The sequence below is a fragment of the Cervus canadensis genome, chromosome 17, assembly GCF_019320065.1.
Source record: "Cervus canadensis isolate Bull #8, Minnesota chromosome 17, ASM1932006v1, whole genome shotgun sequence".
Taxonomy (NCBI): Eukaryota; Metazoa; Chordata; class Mammalia; order Artiodactyla; family Cervidae; genus Cervus; species Cervus canadensis.
The window spans coordinates 26,317,069-26,334,840 of NC_057402.1; the positions used below are offsets into that span (position 1 = coordinate 26,317,069).

At 39.2% G+C, this 17,772-nt stretch overlaps 1 protein-coding gene across 6 annotated transcripts in view; it reads right to left on the minus strand.

Moving 5' to 3' along the window:
- Positions 1–17,772, minus strand: part of ARHGAP5 (Rho GTPase activating protein 5) — a 104,492-nt gene that overhangs the window by 67,776 nt on the left and 18,944 nt on the right. For 2 of the 6 annotated variants that reach the window (XR_006273562.1, XR_006273561.1), the window contains exon 1: positions 4,391–4,643. The exons of 1 other annotated variant lie outside the window; for it this stretch is intronic. The gene's annotated coding sequence lies outside the window, so the exon portion shown is untranslated. Of the gene's footprint in view, positions 1–4,390; positions 4,644–4,767; positions 4,899–17,772 lie in introns of those variants that run through there. 3 more of the 6 variants (XM_043489628.1, XM_043489625.1, XM_043489626.1) reach the window with 2 other exon arrangements.

Here is a 17,772-nt window from a genome sequence, read left to right on the forward strand (position 1 = left end):
TAAAAGACAAATGAGTCAAGTTTCTTAAAGAAAAACTGATCAGTCTCAGCAACAGATGGTGCTAACACTTGAGTTTCAGGTGACAGTATTACCAAGACAAGTGAAAACACAGAAATGAAATGAGGTAAAGTCAAGATTAGTAACATCAATTTCAAGATCGCAAACTTGAGAAAATAATTTAAGAGACCATTGACGTGATACCCTTTGTAACAAGCATTCCAAGAGATATAAACTTAGACAGTAAAGTAGAAATCTGGATCTCTGTCTCTCCTTCCCTTTAACAGTCAACCAAAACAAAAATAAAGAAGCAAATAGAGAGAGATATTATCTTGGTTCTAAAAAGGAAAGTATAGAAAGAAATATAAAATGCTGGATCACAATACTGAATAGGAAGAAAATGAACAAACTGTATATCCTATTAGAAGGCAAAGAATCAGTTCTCCAAGGCTGTCTGACAATGCCAAATATAGTTAACAAAGATAGGAATGCAGAGATAATTTATTTCCCCATTACTCCTTCTATTAACCTTGTGTTAATATTTTCCCCCAAATCCTTCAATTTGGCTTACAATGTATGAAGTGAGTTCGTACATTTTTACCTTATATTTCCCCCCACCACCCCCATCCCGTTAATTTATCCACACCTCCCTATGCTTTGGGTCCACAGTGTCATTAACTTAATGTCTTTTTTTCTCACTTATCCCAATCCTGAAAGGGTATCTCCTTTATCTAAATTTCTTTGCACCGATTCTTAAATCAATATGTACTACTTTGTATATGGCTCTTCTACTGTGTTAACTGGCATTTATTCCTAAATCGTCAAGCACCAAAGTTCCACACCAAAGCTGTAAGCTCTTTTAAGGGAGCAACATTTTATATTTCCTTGTATCACTCCAGTGCCTAGGTGCTCAATAAAATATTGGTCAGGGATAATAAAATAGACTAAATCTAATATGAGGCTAGGAAAATGGAAATTCATTTTTCCATTAACTCTTCATGATGAAAAGCTTGAAAATCTAACCAAATGGAACCACACTAGTCATTATTTTAACCCAAAAATTACAGTTATGCATAACTTTTTCCCAATAGTCCTAAGGAGTAAAATACAGACATAACCAAATATTAACAACCTATTTTATCTGACTGCAAATCTAAAGAATTGTGGACAATCTCCAAAATAGAGAAAACAAAACAAAAACCTTTTTAGTCTCTCTTACTTTCGAAGTTCTACTTGCAGTCAAAACATTCAAATTCAAATGCTTCTTCTATAAAGGTTTCCCAAAGAGGCCCTGATAGAAACAGAGGTTCTCTTTCCCACATTTCTTAGTACTTGTAACCATCAATATTTACCACTGTAAAGTTACTACCGCTTCAACTATAGCTTGAGCTACATTATTTCTAACTTATCTTGGTACCCCCAAGGCCAGGCACATAAGGGCCGAACGAAGTTAATCTGAATTAATGAATACAAACTGGATGCTTTCAAACAAATTTTAATACAGATGATTTCTTTTTTCAAAGGAATTCTTGTATTTAGGAAGAATACTTTTAATAGACAAAAATAAAAGCTGCCCTGGTTTCTAAGGGTGAGATATCAAGGAAGTCTCAAGGCATCCAGCAAAAATTCACAAGGGATCCAAGGAACAGAATTTGAAAACCAATTAAAGTTCATACCCAAAATTCTAAGCAGTGAATTAATATTTTTCTTTGTTTTCCTAGTTTGAGAAAATTATCAACAACCTTCACTTAAACAAATAGGAGCTTGATTACTCAAGTCACCAAATAATGGAACACTTTACAAACTTTCTTCACAGTTCTTTGCAAAATCAGACTCCCGTGGTGTACCCCAAATGTATTTTACAAACATCCTTTAGGAACACAAATGTTACTAAAACAGAACACTATACAACACTTCTTGAGTCAACTATATCATCTGCATACTTTCTAGGTATGCAAAGAAAAAAATCAGTCCAAATAAATTTCAAAATAGTATCTATGGAAACTTAAGTTGTGACAAAACATTCTGCAGCTACCAAGAAAATCCCAATTATGCCATTTTATGTTTAAGAACTGAACACTAAAAGCAACACTTGTGTTAAGTACCATTAATGATGAAAAAGTAAAAGTTTAGTATGGTCTTCTTGAGAAGTAACTTTTTCCTCAATGTAAACGTGAGTTACAAAATATTATTCTAAGCTGTACCACAACTTGAATTCCAAAAAAAGAATGCAAATACAATATTTTATTCCTTAAAAAATCTTAACCCTCAAGGTCGAAATAATTTTCTCCAAAAGAGTTTAAGTGTACAGATTAAATCAGCCTTTCAAACAGAAAAAGAGAGGGGTGGGGTCCTGGTTTCAAAACATTTAGGATAAGTACCATGTGACAGAATTAAGACATTACTTTTGCAATAGGATTTCTAAAGTGCTAAAGTAATTTAAATGTGGGGGAGTGGTGCTAAAAAACTGATAAAGATATAAGAATTCTGTGACAATTCTTTCTTGGATATCCAAGTGTAATACACCCCATTTCCCAATGCTCTTATAGTTAATATACAAAGAATGGTAAAATACATGCTGACGTGGGTTAAAAAAAATGTAGCCTACACATGACAACCAAATCTAGTCACCTGAACTGCTCTAATTTCTGCTTTAAGTCAATTAGATCAGTAGTGCTACTTCTTGAAAGCTAAATGCAGATATACCCAGATTTTCAATCATGTAAGTTTAGTCACATGCTCCAAGGCCTATGCAAGTTTTTGGTAATCTGCATTTACCAGGGTCTTCCTCTGATCGACTACAGATACAAGAAATGTGGGTCAATTTCAAAGAACAGATGAAAGAGCCAAAAATGAAAAAGCAATTTAAAATGGAAGTGAAACCTTAATCTGAAAACTGCCTAGTAGGTTACCGGTATGGTCAGTATTTCTATCTAAGAATACTAAATAAGAGTACAGTTTCATCACATTCAAGTCAAATAAACCGGAACTGACAGTACTTCCAAACATTTTATTAAAATATTTTACTCAACCAAATACTTTTCTGAAGCGTTGAATCCAGATCAAATTTTTGTTAAAAGAACCATCTTAAGTGGAGATTTAGAGAAATACTCCCTGAAATGAATGAAAACATCAATGGAAATAAACACTTATTAATTATTCAAATTGAAGACTAGTTTTGGAATTTAAGTAGAGTCGGCAAACCCCGCCCTCCCAACACCTGTAGAAGACTGCATAAGGAAAGATCAGTAAACATAGCGACGCATTTCACTGCTTCATACCTGAACACTTTTTTAAAAATGATGTCGTTTCCTACCAATTACAAATGCAAAAGCAAATTATCGATGGGAATTTGAACTTAAAAACGCGCGTACACACCATCTGTATGCCTCTTTTGGTCTATACTTAAAACATTTGAATTCCACGTATTAAACATGGGCCCAAATTGGATTTCTATCATATTGTAAAAGCATAACCATCTTCCTTACAACTTTCTCGGAATTTTACTAAACGTCCTGATAGTTTGCCTAGACTTCCGAGCACCTTTCAGCCTCAGCTACACCCTGAGCCTCCACCTCACTTGCATTTGTAATAACGCCGGAGAGGGAGGGTGAGAGGGAGTGAGTGTATTTATGTGTGGATAAGTGCGCGCGCGCTCCCGCGCAGTTCCCCACCCCCACCCCGATACTTTTCTTTAGTGGAAACAAGAGGGAGAATCTAGAGGTTATTCTAGCGAAAACTCAATTTCAAAGCCTCAACCTAGTCGCAGCCTACCCTTAGGACCGTGTGTTTTGGTTGCGCAGTGCAACTTCTCACATCCTTCCCCGAGCTTTAGAAGCAGACAAGAAATTGGTGAACAGAACCCAGGGAGGAGGAGGGAGCTAGGGGGGAAAAAGTGAAAGGGCCGATCCCCCAGAAAGGCGCTCAAGTTTGCAATGAAGACTGTGTCTCCGCGAATATGCGCCCACCCCACCTCTCCCGTTCCAGGTGGAACTCGTTAACAGCGGCCGCCCGGCTAATAGACACTGCCACCTTCCTCCCCCACGCACCATCGGAGACCAGGGCAAGTGAGGGCGGCGGGCTGGAGAGGACTCCGGCCACCACCAGGCCCCCGCCGACCCCTGCCCCATCACCTGTGGGGAAAGCGCCCCCTCCCCCGGCCTCTCTGCCCTTCACGCCGCCCGTCTGCCCCCCACGGCAGCCGCTCCCCGCCCCGGCCTGCGAGGACAGAGCGCGGCGCCGGGCTCCCCTCCGCGGCGGCGGGGCCCCAGCCCCTTGAACTGGTTACAACCGGCGGCGGCGACCGAGCGGGGCAGTGGGCGGCGGGAGGGTCCCCGGCCGGGAGGGGGGAGAACGGGCAGGCCCAGAGAAGCGGGGAGTCGCAAGGTCCTACCTAACACCGTCGGTCTCCTCCGTCTCCTCCTCAACGGCAGCGGCCCCGGTGGTGGCGGCGGCAGCGACATTCCTGGGGAGCGCTCCCGCCGCCGCCGCCTCCTCCTCCACTCTCTGCTCGCCTCTCTTCCCTGGCGCGCTCACCGAGCGCCGCGTCCCTTCAGCCACCTCCCCCCGCCCGCCCCAATACACACGCCCCGAAACCTCAAGCCCTACGGCTCCCGTGGCCGGGTAACCCACCCACCCTCCCTCCCCGCCACCAGCGGCGGCCCCGTCCCTCCCCCCTTCCCCGGCGCCCGCCGCCGCGCCGGGCTCAGTAATGGCGGCCACTCGGGCTCCCTCGCGCTGACGGATCTCTCCCTCTCTCCCGAACTTTACCTCAGCATCTCTCCCTGCGCGCACCGCCGGAACGCACACGCGCGCGCGCGCTGCCACACACCCGGCCGGGGGCGGAGCGGCGGCGCAACCTCGACGGGGCGCGCGCGCGCGCGCACCCGCACCGCCCTCCCCACAATCCCCCGCCCCCGCCGCCCTCACCTCGCGACGCCTCCCGCGCCGCGCGCCCGGCTGGGCCCCGCCCCTGCCCTCGTCTCCCGGGAGCCTGGGAAGGCGCGAGCGCCGGAGCCGGAGGGAGGGAGCGAGCGCGCGGGGCCGCGTTCTCGCTCGCGTCCAGGCTCCCCCATTGGCTTCTGCCCCTCCCCCTTCTTCCTCCGCCTCTCCCATCCATTGGTTCCCTCTCCTACTCCATTCCTTCTCACCTTTTCCCTTTTACCCATTGGCGTGAATATTTTTCCTCTGCTTTCCCCCTTTCTCCGTATTCTGCTCCTCCTCCGTCCCATCCTCCACGGTTTAGAAGCTGCCGACCATGCAGCTCTGAGCACTGTCGTCTCCGAACCTTCCCTGCTTTCTCCCTTTCCTTCTGTTCCGGTTTCTGGCCGTAACTGAGAGCAAACCACAATACTGCAAAGGAACCTGATATTGTGTTAGCCGTTACAAAACATCGCATGGGCACTGAATGATTCTCGATAAATCAGCCTACGCTCTCTGAGTATTAAAGAATTCAAGAGAGGAAAATATATGCACCAAGCTCGTTCTCAGGGACATGCTCCCGCGTGTGCAGCCAGTTTCCTGCCTGGGATCGCTGGCCAACTAGACGGCACCCGCCCGGGACCTGATGCCGTACTCACCCAGAAAGCAAAACTCCATGGGAGCAAGAAGATTCCGATTCTCTGTCGACACCGCACAGGGACGGAGGCAGGCCCTCGGTTTAATCCATTCTTAAGGAAATTGAGCGAGATGCCAAGACGTGGGGCGGATTGAATTCTGGGTGGCCCAGAAGACCCCTGCTCACACTACTACTGAGCAAACCTTTAGGAACCATCGGTCACCTGGCTTTTATTATACTGTCTCAAATATAATCAATATTTTTGGAGACGCAGAAATCTCACAAGTTTGGAGGTACCCTGGGCTTTTGGCGTATTTCTCATCTGAGCATTGCCATTGAGTCGTGGTTAAAGGGCGGTGGAAAAATGTCTTTTCTTTCATCATTGAAGAAACTGAGGTCTTGTGACTTTCCCAAGGTCATCAGAATCTGTCTTACACACAGTTCTTAAAATAGCTACCGGCAGATGAAAGAATGAATGAGCAAAAACATAAATCTACCCCAATTTGTTACGTTTAAAAGAAAGAAGTAATTTGGGGGCCAATTTCTCTTTGGGAGTAGATTTATTTCCTGCATTGAAAACGGTTCGTCATCAGTAAACATATAAAAAAATGTCTTAAATTTAAAGTATTCTTTATTTCTTATGTTACATAAGGTACTTTAGTTAGCCAAGGTTGCTTTTTAGTGTTATAATGATGCAGCCGCTTCCAACCAGAAGTACGTTTAGGGTCTGTCAGTAAAGAAAAACAAAACAGCCTTTTGGTAAAAATCTGTTAGAAAATATTTGTCAGTAAATCTGCCACAAAATTTCAGCAGAAGTCCTGTTCCTTTCTTCCACACCCCTGCCCTTCTACTCCATATTTCTCTAAGGTAAACTTAATAGACAAAAGCAGAAGAGATGTTTAATTTCTCTATGTCTTTTGCTTCCTAATTTTAAAAAGGCATGACTAAAATTACTTCCTCCAGCCACTCCCTTGCATCTGAATGGTGCCAAATAGGTTAAGTGAGGCACATAGGTACTTATTTCTTTCAGTTATAGGCAAGGAAACCCTAGGCAAGGAAAAAGGACACTACAGAAAACTTGCAAAGAAAGAAAATATAGAAAAAAGGAAGAAAAAGAGGAGAGGTGGAAATTTTGGAGAGTGGACCCATCAAAATGCAGTACTAATGCCTTAATACACACATCACTTGTACAGGTTGGAAAGTCCATGCATTTAAATGCATTTTTTGACCTTTGTGTTAAAAGTTCCTAAAAGTACAAGAAGCCAATTCAAAGCTATAATTTTGATGTTGAAGTTTTAAGTACTATAACAGGGTGTCCACCCTAAAGATACTTTAAAAATTATTTCCTAAATAATCAGAAATTTCATAACCATGGCATGTATCAGTACAAACCAGTCAAATCAGGGCTTTTAAAGGTGTTAACATTCTTAACATATTACTGTTTTCTTCAAAACAGGACATCATTCTGAAGAATCAGGACAAAACACTGGAGAGAAAAAAAGACTTTTCAGATTTCTTTTTCTCATAATATAGACACAAGAAAATGAAGTGGGGCAGGGATGGGGGGGAAAGCCATGGTTTTCAAATGATAATTGTCATAACTGACATTGTTTTTACTCTTTAGTCCTCCTATATCATCCATTGTGATTTAAGGAGTCTGAACTTTACAGCTTTGCTCCTTATTAATACTAATACACTGGTGAGCTGCTTACCAGTACAAGTAACTAACATATTTATATCATTTTAATTTTTGTACCTGCTCCTCTCGAAAAAGCAAGCATACAGTTTTCTGCACAAATAAAAATCTGAAAATGGAAAAAGGGGGTCAAAGTTCTATGGTTAAAAATACCTAGATATATACAAATAAAGTCTATAAAGAGCATAAAATAAAACAAAACTCAAGGATAATATGGCATATTTTAAAACTGATCAGGAACCATGCCTTCAGGGAAACAGCTTTAAACACCAACCCTCCCCACCCAAAACAAAAAAACTTTGAGAAAATAAGTAACTTATCATTTTACATACACACAGAAACACTCTGGAGTGATAGAGTAAATATTACCAACCCCTCTCAGATCAACTACTCTTCTTATCTAAAAAGGAAAAAAATTTAAGCACTTGTTCTCCACTGGATAATTAAAATCACCCAAAGCTTTGTTCTTCATTTACTTTGAAAAAATTAGCAGAATAAGATTTCAGTCAGGCATCTTAGGTTTTTAATTTAAATATCCTCCACAAATTTCTAGTTCTTTAACACATCCTAACAAAGTATTCATATGCACAGTCTTTTTAGGATCAAAAGAGATGACAGCCATAAAAAATGTTATCAACATTCCAGCTTCTACCATCAGCAGTAACACTACATATAATATTCAGATGTTTGATGTGATTTGGTTTCAAAAGAACTTACCCTATAGAAGTGGGTACACCCCCTGCTGGAAATCTCTGATTATAACTACTTTGGCTTTTGTAGCCTGAACCAAAAATACAGGAAAAGCCATAAAGGGCCTTTCCATTCATGACAAAATTAACCCATACTTTTTGCCTGTCTGACATTAAGACAGGCTTTTGGAAAAGACTATCTCAGAATATCACCCCAATTACAGAAAACATACATGAAAAAGTTGGAGAATAACAGAGGCAAATAACAATAACCAAAGCACAGGAAGGTTATTTCTTGTTTAATTTCCTATAGAATTTCACGACTTGTTTCCACACCCCACCTAACCCCTACCTCCTCCCTTGACCTTTCTCTTTCTCCATATCTCATATAGTTAGAGCTATTGGGAGGAAGGAAAGCAGGGTATTACGGGGTGTTACTCCTATGAGCAGGCAAATACCAATAACCAATAACCACAGTATAACCACAGTAGCCATTTGCTGAGTTAAGGTGCTGAAAGGCTTTCTCCAAATTTGTTTTATGGCTACCAATGATATTTTCAGCATGAAGAAAAGGTGTTAATTATGTTTTGGCTATTACCGTAGAAAATATTTTGACAAGAGTTAAGGTAATTGTGAGCATGGGACTGGAACAGTAGGAAAGAAATGCAATGACCTCATTGGCATTTTGTTCCACAAAACCTTGTTCTGTTGATTTTTCAGAATTATATTTTCAGACTGAAATCCCAAAGATGGTATCAGAGTCTAGCTTCAAAATGTCACGTTCATGCCGCTCTGGTCTTTGGACATAACTGGAAGAGTAAAATTAAAATTCTGTTTTTGGATAATTAGTATTTTATAAAGTTATTTGTAATGCAGACTCCTTTTAAAGGAATAACAATTCATTCAGGTCCCACCAGCACAAATACTTTAATTAGACAAAAATCTTCACGTTATTTCCTCTCACAAAAGGAGGTATTGTTGAGCCATCTGGACCCTCCATTGAGTTTTTATGAAAGATCACAGCTTGAATTTAATCAACCCCAATAAGTTTAACCCCATAAAGCTAAAAACTAACTGCAAAGGTTGCTAAGAATTCTCTTTGAGATTGTTACCACTGTAATTTGTAAATCATTACAGTGGGAAACAGAAACCTGTATTGCTTGACTGTTTAACTATACACATAATTTTTGTGAATATCCTTATTCCCACTCTCTAGATTGTAAGCCCCTCAAGGTAGGAATCACAGATGAATGTTTGGCCCTGTTTAATAACTAGAATTTGATTAGTAGAAAGTTCAGTAAACATTTGGTAATAATACTATGAAACATTCGAGGTTTTATGGATTTCTGTGGATTTATTACTAACAGAAGGCTTTGGATTTATTTTGAAATACCAGCTGAGATAATCACTTTGGAAAATACAAATCATTTAAACAAATTGCTGAGTTACCTTGTGAAAGTTGAGTTAGATATCCTTCCCCAAGTACAACCTATATTTCTCCATATTACATCTCCCTGGTAGGTAATTGTGAGTTACCAGTGACAAGTAACCATGGATCTAAAATGTCAAGGAATATTCTAAAGAACTGGTGCAACTAACAGTTTCTGAAATCAATAATAAGGTGTCTAATCACTTCACAATTAAGGCTTTGTTATTTCCACCTAGTATTATAAACTACAGTAGATGGTGAATGTCTTGCCAATCCATGCTTCAGAATTTTCTTCAAAAAGCTTCACAAATAACAATGTGATTTTTTCTGATGAATGCACTGGTTCTTTCAAGCATACCTATTACATAGTGAAGAATAATAACACTCATCTTTCCCCAAATAGGCTTCTCATCCCTCTTCAGCACAGCCCAGCACAGGGCTCTGGCATATACTTCATTTATTTCTAGTTTTGGTTCTCTTAGGTGCAGACATTAAACAACTCTTCTATTCTTTCCCCCAAAAGTATTTACATTAAAAATTCTGAGATTTTACAAACATGATTACAAAGTAAAAGTGACAAAAATTCATAAAAGCTCTATGTGTCCTATAAATCAGATTCTTTAAAATTAAATAAAGTGGATTTAATTAAACTTTAATTGGATTTAATTAAAAATAGATTAAGTTAAAAATAAATTTAAAATATTTTAAAAGTATATATTTCTGGAGGTAGAAAGATATTCATATTTTCTATGAAAAACGTTAGACTACAAAGCAATGAAGGAAGTACAGTTCTATTTTTATTAAAAGAAAATGTTTTGAAAACAAGATGACAGTGTTATTAACTGACATGTTACTAGTCTAGAGATTTAATCAAAATTGCCAGGAGAAATATTGACAACCTCAGATATGCAGATGATACTACTCTAATGAGAAAAAGTGAAGAGGAACTAAAGAGCCACTTGATGAGGGTGAAAGAGGAGAGTGAAAAATCTGGCTTAAAATTCAGCATTCAAAAAACTAAGATCTGGTCCCATCACTTCAAGGCAGAGAGATGAAGAAAAAATGGAAACAGTTGCAGATTTTATTTTCTTGGGCTCCAAAATCACTGCACACAGTGACTGCAGAAATGAAATTAAAACGTGCTTGCTTCTTGAGAGAAAAACCATGACAAACCTAGACATTGTATTAAAATGCAGAGACGTCACTCTGCCAACAAAAGTCTGTATAGTCAAAGCTATGGATTTTCCAGTAGTCATGAAAGTTGAACCATAAAGAAAACTGAGCACTGAAGAATTGATGCTTTTGAACTATGGTGCTGGAGAAGACTCTTAAGAGTCCCTTGGACAGCATGGAGATCAAACCAGTCAATCCTAAAGGGAATTAACCCTGAACATTCATTGGAAGAACTGAGGCTGTTGCTGAAGCTGAAGTTCCAATACTTTGGCTACCTGATGCGAAGAGCTGACTCACTGGAAAAGGCCCTGATGCTGGGAAAGAGTGAGGGCAGGAGGAGAAGCAGGGGAGAGAGGATGAGATGGTTGGATGGCATCACCGGCTCAATGGACACTAGTTTGAGTACACTCCTGGAGATAGTGAAGGACAGGGGAGCCTGCTGTGCTGCAGTCCAAGTCAGACATGACTTAGTGACTGAACAAGAGATTTCATCTACATGGTGATATTATAGCAAGTGTTTACTTTATTCTTTTTGCTTTTTCTGCAATTAAAATTTTTCCTAAATTTTTGCAATAAAAATTGGAATTATACTGGTTGAAAATTGAGAAAGAAAGGCAATGTAAAAAGCAGAATAAGGTAAACTGTCTTGAAGCAATTGAACTGTCTCTATATACATCTACTAATTTCCCTTTTTATTCTTTCTTTTTCTTCTCTTCACTGTTTATCCCCTTACTCCTACTTTAGATGTTTCTTCCTTCTTCCTTTTTAGTTTTTGATTCTCCATCTTCTTTTCTTCTCTCTTAATTTTCTCCTGGGCCTTTTACAGGCCACCTTGGATACTACTGTCTCTGTCTGCAGGAGTCTCTGATGTAATGGAATGAAATGGTCTAGGCAAATCTATTATTTCCACCACTAGATTGTATTGTCTTTGATGACTTTTTAAATGTTCTTACAGACCAAAGCAAATCAAGCAAAGAACATACATTTTATTACATTTGAAGACTTGTTTTAAATTATGTAAATCTGCCAATAGCATTGCCTCTACTGTTGATGATTTCATGGCACAGATTCTATTTTTAAGCTCTTTTTCTACACTAAAACTCTGTGCAAAAACTTTCAGGTATAGACAATAGATAGTTTGTCTAATGTTGATAAAACCGAGCTGATCTTTCCACATGCTCTGGTATTTCCCTTTGTACTACAAGGTTTATGATAAAATGTGTTCCATTTGGATGGTTTCCTATGTGGATTTGCTGATACTTAGCTTCCCTGCTGGCTCAGTCAGTAAAGAATTCACCTGCAATGCAGGAGAGCTGGGCTTGATCCCTTGGTTAGGAAGATCTCTTGGAGGAAGGCATGGCAACCCATTCCAGTATTCTTGTGTGGAGACTCCCTAATGACAGAGGAGCCTGGCGGGTTGCAGTCCATGGGGTCGCAAAGAGTTAGACATGGCTATGCGACTAAGCACACACAGCACAGCACAAAGGTTACCTTTGACTTCCTATCACCCCCAAAGAACTGGGGGTTGCTTTTCTAAGTCAGAAATTTATCTTGTAAAACTCCTCCTCTGCTACATCCTCAGCACAGCACAATCACTTACCAATTTAAAGGAAAGGTGAAGATGCTCTTACTACAATACAAAGGAATGCTGGAGCACAAATTAGTGTAGTGGAAAGACCACCAACCTGGGGATCAGGAGACTTGACTTTGTTATCTCAGGTTCTGCTTACTGTATGACCTTCAGAAGTCAATGAATGTCTCTGAAGGTTCAGTATCCCTAAAATGGTCCCTTTGCCACTTTAACAATATGGAGTTTGAAATTCTTTTGCAAGGTTAGCCCACAGACCAGGCTTCACTTCTTCCTGTTTCACAGGTAATTTAACACCCACCCACACTCACCATCACACCCAGGACAAAGTTGTTACTCTTAATTTCTCTGTAAGTTTCGTCTGAGGCCTGTACCTCATCCCTCCCTACAAAGGAAAAAAAAAAAAAATCTTGATGAAACTAAATTAATTGCATTCCTCCAAAACCCATCTCTAAAATCTATTCCTAGAACAAGCCAGTCATATCCCTGTTATAAGGGCAGCGTCTCTGAACATTCTTTGACAAAAGATTGCTTTGTAGTTTCTAAGCTTACAGTCCTTTATACTCCCACAATTTATTCATCACTCTCCCCCACCCCCATCCCCCAATCAGCAATATAGCCCCCGGCATCCAGTAGCCAATTCTGGGTCTTCACATTCTATTTATTAATAGTATTCACGTGCTCATGGTCTCACCCATGTTTTTTCTCCCTTGTGCCCACTTACGGTCAGTCCTATTTCTACCATCACCCCAGACAACAACTAATCTTCTTTCCATCTCTAAGGATTTGCCTATTCTGGACATTTAATATAAATGGAATAATACAATATGTGGTCTCATGTGTCTGGCTTCTTTGACTTACACTATTTTTGAGGTTCATTCATATTTTTGGATGCATCAGGAATTCCTTCCTTTCCATTGCTGAGTAGTATTCTATTGGATGTATACACCACATTTTGTTTATCTGTTCACCAGTTAGTTGACATTTGATTGTTTGCACTTTTTTAGCTACCATGGATAATGCTGCTATGAATACAAAAAGATTTGCATGTATATATGTTTTCATTTCTCTTGGGTAGATACTTATAGGTGAAAATTATGGGTCATATAGTAAATTTATTTTTAATATTATAAGAAAATGTCACATATTTTCCAAAGCGATTCTATTATTTTATATTTCTATCAGCAGTGTATGAGGGTTCTAGTTTCTCTACAATCCGGTCAATATTTGTTATTGTCTATCTTTTTATTATAGCTGTTCCAATGGGTAAGAAATACTATCTTATAAGTACCTTGAATTCACATTTTCCTAATGACAAATTTTGTTGAACATCTATTTATGTGCTTCTTAGCCATTGGTATCTCTTCTCTGATAAGATATCTATAAAAATCTTTTGCCTATTTTAAAATTGGGTTGTTAATCTTATTATTCTGGGTCTCATAGGATCTTAAATTCTTCTATTGAAATTTCCTCTCCAAAAATCCTGAAGACTTTTTCTTAATGCAACAATGACTTTATTTTCATATTTCCCAATACTTCCTTGCATGTTTGTGATATTTTTTTCCAACTTGCATAATGTTGCAAAAGATAAAATATTGAGTAAAATATTTTCTCTTCCAGAATATTCTTACAATCAGTTTATTTAGCTGGCAATACTTAGCTGTTGTTTAGACTTTCTTTTCCTTTCCTCGTTGTTTAAATGGGATGGCTTCATACCAGTTATCCTATTTGATTTTGTTGTAGAAACAGTACACTCATTCTATCAGAAAATCTGGGTGAAGGACTGTTAAACAGTGAGCCACATGCTCCCTGATTCATGACAACTGGGATCTCTATCACAAGCCTTGAGCAGAATTTTTGAGGCATTTCAATCAAAAGTGAGTTACTACAGCTAACCTTCTTCTCCTTGGTGCCTAATTCATTTTCAGTTAGTAACAGTTTTTGAAAGTGAAAGTCTTTTAAGCCAAGGGAATACAATTTTAGAGCACTTCAAAGTGATCTTTTCATTTGATACCTCGAAATACTGCCATGCCTTTTAAGGTTTTGCAGTGGAAGGCAGCTTCTTGGCCTCAAAGAAATCATGTTCCACAGTGATTTAGGGATTAGAAAGAAGAGAGGCTACTGCAGTTTGGATACTGTTTTCTGATTTACTATGTATACATCTGCAGAGTGGCCTGTGGGTTCGTGTCCCTGTGGTATGCATCCCAAGTGTCATAATAATTCTAATAAAAGAGCTCTGGCTTTGACAGCATTCTGTATGTTCACCTTGTATTGGAACAAGCTGTTGACAATTCTTTGAATTTACCTGAGGGTAAAACTCTTCACCCTCTCCAAACATCTCATCAGTTAACTTGTTGTAATTGGCTACCACAGCCCACCATTCCGATAAGTATTTTTAGCTAAATCATCACAATAATAGGTGTTTGTCAAGATATCTTTGGGAATCAGATGCCACTTTGTACATCTGCAGCTTACAGAGATGGCTTACCTATTAAACTCTCCTAAAACATTGAGAAGAAATACTCTTGTTGTTCAGTTGCCCAGTTCTGTCTGACTCTTTGGGACCACATGGACTGCAGCACACCATGTCTCTCTGTCCCTCACCATCTCCCAAAGTTTGCCCAAGTGCATGTCCATTGCACTGATAATACCATCATATAAATATTCTTTAAGTTGCTAAAATGAAATGTCCTCATTTGAAAATGGAAAGTCTTCATACAAAGTGGGACACTCTGGGAAGCTGACAACTGGAAATCTTAGTCTCCCTACTCCTGTTACATTGGTCCAAATCTTATTTAGGTTTTTGCTTTCGGTTTAATCATGTTGAGAATGCTTGTTGTTTGAAAGTGATATATATTGAATGTAAGCTGGATATAGGGTAATAATTTTAAGTTTACTCTGGATTGTTTCACATATGAGATATTCTTGGAGTTTGATGTATTTGAGAAATTCAGTATGATTCCAAATTTGTTCAAACATATGAACAAATATGTAAATACTTAAATAGCCTGGCAGAAAATAGATAAAAATATTAACAGTGGCTATCTCTGGGTAATTTTCTAAAAAACACATTTATCATATATACTTTCTTACATATTCATCTTATATACTTTTTATTTGTCCATATATTTTATTGGACTTTTTAAAAACAGGATTTTTTTAACGCTGCACATACTAATCATATCTTCTCGTTCACAACATTCCTTAAAATTATACTGTCTGGCAGACAGAATACAATCAACAAGAATTCTGAAACTTAAGTAGACCATCGCTTTGGAATATTATTTTGATATACTCGCTCATTCAACAACTATCACTTTGTACCCACTATGTACCAAAGACTGTGCTCAAATCAAAAATACAAATGTAAAAGGCATGATTTCTGCTTGCAGTGAGCTCATTTTCATGTCCTAGGATTGGATATTAACTAAGAACTAGGTCCATAGATTACATGTTTTAGTGAAGAGCAAATAAGTCTTTCAATTTCTATTATTCTCTAATAGTTTCATTATTTATAATTTCTCCTTTTAAACATGCCAGGCATAAGTAGATACAATTTTCTGTAGAATGACAAGGTTGAACAGACAATAATTTCTCCTTACTCTAACTAAACAGCTAACTTGCTCAAATTACTTTTGTAATTAAGGTATTTTTCAGACAGATTCTGATCTCATTAGAGGGACTCTACTCATTTTTTCTCTTCTGTTGTCAAAGTTGTAATCTCATGGTTTTGTTTTTTTGCGATTTTTAGGTTGGTGCCATAACACTAAATGACAAAGAGGCCATTCCAAGACCAAATGGAGTCTTGTTTTAACTGGCATATAACTGTTTTTATTTGGGTTTCTGTGGAATTTGGAAGTCTGCAACTCATCCAAAATGAGGGCATTCCACAAATTCCACTTCATAAAAGCCATCCCTCCTTCGTATACTGTTTCCATTTTCTTCAATGTAACTAAACTTTTAGCAGGACATTCCAAGAAAAGTGATAAAGGGATGTATTTTAAGACAAGCAAAACATAGAATTCTTATTCAGCAAGTCCTCTTGGTAATATTAATAGCAGTAGCAGCAAAGCAGTAGTAATAGCAGTACTACAGAAAAATAATAAACATAATTAAACACTTAACACTTTAAAATAAATTTTGAAAATCCAAAAATTAAAAATATAGTTTGTATGTTTTAGTTGATTCAACACAAATAATAGTCACAAATCTTTAGCAATGTGTGTTTATTTCTCAAGTTGTTTATACAAAAACTAGGTTTTTCTGGATTGCCAAAATTGTAGCCTAAAAATCTTAGTTTTTCTTTTAAATGCAGAAGTTTACTCGGACTCTGAGCACTTAAACGCAAAGAGAAACAGGAACAGATTATGCTACGGAGAGGAGGCCTTAAGGAAGACTGTGGTTATCTTCCTGTGTAAGATTACTCCTGTGGCATCTTGTTTCCTGAGAAATATAGAATATGGTAGCTCCCCGCATACAAGGGACAATCTGTTGTTAACGAGTAAAACTCATTCAACTTAATGGGGATGAGGCGCGTAAGTCAGGACAAACCTGGAACCCAGAGAATGTAACAGAGGAGACTCAGAGAATGTGACAGAGGAGACTCTGAGAATGTTCTGACCGAATGCGCAGCTGGTTTGTGGAATTGTCATAGGAGTTGTGTTCCAGGTCCTCATTTCTCCTGGGAAAGCCTCAGCACGTTTTCCCGAAGCCTGGCTTTGTGCAGACTCACGGCAGAGTGTTTCACTCCTGGTGATGTGCTCTTCACTCTCTCCTCAACAGAGCACAATTTAATACAAGTACTTCTGAGTGTGCTAAAATTCATGGAAAATATGCTCTATAAGAGCTTTAAGTAACTTGGATTCTTTTGCTTGAGAAAAGGAAAACTACTTTTAAGCATATAAATGATGCAGTGGTGAGTGAACAAAAGGAAATGAGCTTATACAGCCATAAGGCTGAAAAGAAGGAAGACCTGACAGTGTTAGACACGTTGGGGTTTTTCAGACTTCTCTAATCTGCCTGAAGCGCAGGAGACCCTGGTTGGATTCCTGGGTTGGGAGGATCAGCTGGAGAAGGTATGGGCTACCCACTCCAGTATTCTTGGTCTTCCCTTGTGGCTCAGCTGGTCAAGAATCCACCTGCAATGCAGAGACCTGGGTTCAATCCCTGTACTAGGAAGACCCCCTGGAGAAGGGAAAGGCTACCCACTCCAGTATTCTGGCCTGGAGAATTCCATGGACTACAGTCCATGGGGTTGCAAAGAGCTGGACAGGACGGAGCGACTTTCAGTTTCTTTCACTGGTGATATTTGAAAACCAGAGTCAGAAGTGCTGCTGGTAAGTCAGGATAAAGGACTAAGTGGATGTTCCTATGATGCTACTCAGGTAAAGTGAAAAATGCCATTAAAATCAAATGTTCTGTGTGTCTTAACATGCTTATAAAATAAGGAGGCTGCCTTTCACTTGGTGTGAATGCATGGTAAATAACGCTCCAGTGACACAAGCCACATACCAATATCAGCATCCGTAGCTGAACCCTGGGTCTCAGACTCATCTTTGCATCAGTACACCTGGACCTCTGTTCTCACAAATCATTATCATTACCATTGTCATCATCCCAAATGAATGAATCATTATCCTTTCC